Source organism: Acyrthosiphon pisum, chromosome X (assembly GCF_005508785.2).
Source record: "Acyrthosiphon pisum isolate AL4f chromosome X, pea_aphid_22Mar2018_4r6ur, whole genome shotgun sequence".
Classification (NCBI taxonomy): domain Eukaryota; kingdom Metazoa; phylum Arthropoda; class Insecta; order Hemiptera; family Aphididae; genus Acyrthosiphon; species Acyrthosiphon pisum.
Window position 1 is genome coordinate 71,191,546 of NC_042493.1, and position 4,993 is coordinate 71,196,538.

Genomic DNA, 4,993 nt, shown 5'->3' on the forward strand with positions numbered 1-4,993 from the left:
GACGACCCCTTAAACCCCCTCTCTCTCCGGCCCTGGCTATAGGTACGCGCATAAAATGTTTTAATTGTCGTAATAGCGTTTTTGTTGGCTACAAACAATGTATAATAATAATATGTGACAATAATAACGCGTACCCGTAATAATAACCGCCGCTCAAAATCGTTTACAGAAATAAAAACACTTTTACTAATTATCGCCATACCGTGCGATTGTGCAACAACAATTATTATCTTAAAGCCGTGTTTGGTATAAAACATATATTATAATGTACGTCATAATGGTTGTGCACTTTATTACATCGTTGTTCGTATATTATACTCAGCTGGCCTCTGCTGGGTGTAGTGTATTCGTATATTAAAATACACCTGAACCTCTGAATACCGGACACGTTTTAAACGCTTGAAATCACTTTCCGCTATTAAGAATCTCCACCCCCCCCGCCCCCCCAAAACATTTTTTATTTTTTTTTGAAAAGAGTTTTTAATGTTTTTGATGAGCTTAATAAAGTTTGAATGAGCCATACGCTGAGTATAGCGATCAAAATGTTACGGTGTACGTCCTCTTACAGGCTTAGCTAAACGACTAGCCGAGCACTCCACGATTGTTTGGGGAGGAGGTTTCACTGTATAAAAAATTGACTATCGTGGTTAGAGGTATAACCGAATCGGTTTCGATCGTTGGGCGTTGCGTTGTTCGAGGTGGTGGCAAACGTGTTTATAATGTTTTCCTGCACATTTATTTTATTTTCCGTATTTTCACAACATTACCTACTATAAAATGTTCACCCGAAACGCGAAACATCGTTGATAATAATATGTGGGTACAATACGGTACAATAGGTACAATACATTCTATAACGCGGCGATATTATGCTTCGACTGTACAGTAACGTTCACGACACTCCACGTCATAGAATACTAGCATTGATTGCAAATACTTAAATAGTTTAGTCTCGAGTTTAGTGTTTATAATTCATTGACACTAGTGAGATTTTGCCATTTCGGTAGCCGCTGAGTGTTTGTCACATTACTTGAGTTCTCGGAATTCGGAGATGAAGTATATTATGTTTTCATATACTTTTATTGTTATTAGCACCAAAATAAGGGTTTTAGGACATCTCGGCGAAAGAGATTATGGCGAAACTTTTTCGGCTAATGGGTATATTGGCGAATGGATGCATCGGCGAAAGGGTATAACGGCGAATGGGTGTATTGGCGAACGAATATATCGGCGAAATTACATTAAACACAAATATTTAAATATACGTAACACAGGGTTTGTTTGTAATTTAATACGTCAATAAATTCCTAACCAACAACTATTCTCCGTCACTTTTCCTATTTGCTTATTGTATATATTTTGCTACACAATTTTGTACATTTTCTATTTTAATAAAAAAAAAAAAAGTTATCGGTGGGGATTGCGTGGTCATGGGTTTAATCTTTAATTGTATTTTCGATTATAATGTTATTTGTCCGATAATGTCATAACGATAACTATCGTTTATCAGTCAAACTGTAATAACCGATTGGAATGAGTTTTTAAAGTTACAATGTGTTGGTGATCAAGTTGAAATCAAACGGTCCACGTTCCATATTTAAATACTGTGTTATTTTGTTATTTTATTACTGTGTTATTTTTTATTAACTATGAGTAGGTACATTCACGATTAGGTCGAAACCAAAATTGGTGGACGAAAGTATAAGTAAAATATAAAAACGAAGGTGGAAAATTATTCAAACCAAGACATAATAGCATATATTTTAAAAAGTTTGGCATAGGTATAATATTGGCTTAAATTTTTAGTATTATATATTATTTTTATTATTTATATTTATATTATTTTTACTGACAAAATTATTGAATTAATAATGTGGACTTCAACGTTTTTACAAAGTAATCATTATATATATGGTCCTAGGACGTCTCTTTTTATTAAAGTGTTATTTTTATAATTTATTAATTATTATTATATATATGGTCCTAGGACATCTCTTTTATTTAAGTTATTATTAACTAAATTATTGAATTATATAATATGGAATATAAATTTTTAAATTTCCGGTCAGGTTTTGTGGTTTCGCCAATATATCCATTCGCCGATATAACCGTTCGCCGGTACCTACTACAAATTCCAATAAAAATAATATTGAAATTAAATATACTTGAAACAATTTCTACCATGGCTTGTATTAACATGCAATGTGCCTGTATAAATTTAGACTTCGTTTTTACAAATAATAAAAATTATAAAATATAATATAATATACAAAATAATCTTAAGTACAACAATATTATAATATGTCAAAACTCAAAAGTAAAAATTACAAAGGGAAGGATCCTTCATACCCATACGCTATAACATAATTATTGTGTATTATGCAATCCGTATTCATGCAAGACATTAATCGCCTAGTGGGTTTATTGAGCATGTATAAATTGTAGGTGGTGTTGGAATGAGGCATTATAAAAGGGAGCAGTAAATGTAGTAGACCGCCGAGGAATACCTTATAGCTTAACAAAGAGACAATAAGGACGGAAGGATTCGCTTTATATATTGTATATATTTGTATATTATTATAATACAACGTATATTATTCAGCATTGGCGCCAGGATTTGATTTCAGGGCTGACCAACGGAAGGAGGACAACAAAGCATTATATTATTATAGGATGGTAGGACGGGTACTTTCACCCCATTTAAGAAAATAACAGAAAGACCACATAGTGTCACGCTTTCGTACTTTATTAGTTTGGCTAACGTATAAATGAACCAATTCTATCATTTATTTTTACGTTGATTTGATCGTTCTACTTGAAGATTTTTGATCGAGCCATTTATACAATATAATATATTTTTATTGAAACACCGCGGGGCTGGCTCATCAGGCAACTGGCACACCGCACACGGGTCAAGTTTATCGCGACCGAACTCGTTACTTCCAATCAAAAGTATTTAGATGTATAGGTAGGTCATAGGTACTAATGTAGGTAAGTGTTATTATTTATTATTATGGGCATGAGCCATATATATATACATTTACATTATATACATATATAACAAGCGTATATAAAACAAGACAAGTATTGTAGGATTGCGTTCCTTAAATTGTACGGTCAGTAAACCAATATTACAATTACTTTTTAATTTGACCTTCAGAAGGTATGAAAAATATGTTTTAAATAATAATAATAGTATATTTATTTCACAAATAAAAAAAAACCAAGATGTTAACCGCATATATAAAATAAAATAAATAATACAAAGATTTGCAACTCCCCTTTAAGCATAGTTTGTATTGGGAAGTTATTTGTCCAATATAAATTATAATTTATAATTCCATTGACATTGAATATCTAGTTATTAATGATTAAACATTTATATATTTTATTTTATTTTTTAAGGCAGCACCTGCATGGTTATTATTCTGTTTTTTACTTTTTTCTTTATTGGGGGTGTACGGTTGGTTAGGAACACGCATGTATGTGTGGCGAGGATTTGTCACTAAAACCCGGGTGGTCGCACTCACACATCCGGGAAGCTGATGCTCGACCTCAGAACACATTAGTGACTGAGGCCAACCACCACGCCACACCAGGCTAAATTAAAATATTATACATAAGCTATTTGTTCAAAGTATTAAAAAAAATAACAATTGAAAACTTGTAATATTATATCGCATGATCAAATTGATCAATTGATTACTGTACGACTGGCTTAAGATTTTTTTTTTTGATAAAAAAAATAACCATTATTTACTGACTACCGTTCGTAATTTGGGTTATAATCTTATATAAAATGGGGTAATACAGCAATGAACTATATTATATACTCTTTTAATATTATGTACATTGTACAATTATTAATGTAATTTATTTTATTATTTTTATTTTATTTAAGTACCTTAAGTAACTAAAGTTGTATTAAATAAATACAAATATTTTTTAAATAACTTTTTAAATTTAGTAATGACCACAGCTATAATTATTTATTATTGGTGTACCTATATCAATCCCGAAAATTACCAATATTGGCACCTATAATGTTATGACCTATATGAAAAGGTCGTTTTAAGCGCTATCGGTTAACTCTCATTATTGTCATTTATTATGTGTTCGATGACGCGTTACGACGTGGACAGTACACGACTTTCAGAGTCGTACGCATAGCCATATTACGCATTTTGTTAGAAACCGTGATCCATACGTGTTGAAAAAAAAAAATAAAAAACCCATCGCTGCATATTATAATACTACAATCCTACTCATATATATATATTGTGCACAAATCTCGGTGCCATTGTTTTTTTTTGTTTTTTTTTTACAATAATGCGCGTGTACAACAACGACGACAACGACAATTTATTAGAAATACGCGTACCTATTATCTATATATTATAATATACACGCGGTTTCGTGTGTTCGTATCGTGTATTGTTTACGACAGAATTATTCTGCAGTAAATAGCCGAGGATAATGGCGTCGGAACAAAGTCATATGATATTATAGAGCAGGCGACGCAGTGTAATATATTATGTGTTATGAGTCTACGAGGTCCGGATTTTTAGGTTCATACATATTATTATTATTATTATTATTATTATTATTATTATTATTATTATTATTATTATTATTATTATTATTATTATGCAGTTGAACAGGAGTAAAAAATGTGGACGATTCGTCCGACGCAGAGTTTACGGGAAAAAGTTTTTTTGTTGTTTTATATTTGAGAATATCTCAAGGGTTCGGGGAGAATATTTTGTTAATTGTGAAAAATAAATAATTTAGTTGGTACCCATACATTTTCTTTTAAATTATTGTACTGAGATTTTAATTTTGAATCTGCATACTATTATACTAATTAAATAATATTTTATTTTAGGTTGCAATAGATTTATGCTCTATGTGTATGATTATTTTTCATTTTTAATAATATATAATAAATAATAATTTGTAACTTTTTCGTCTGCTGGTACTATTACAACACTCT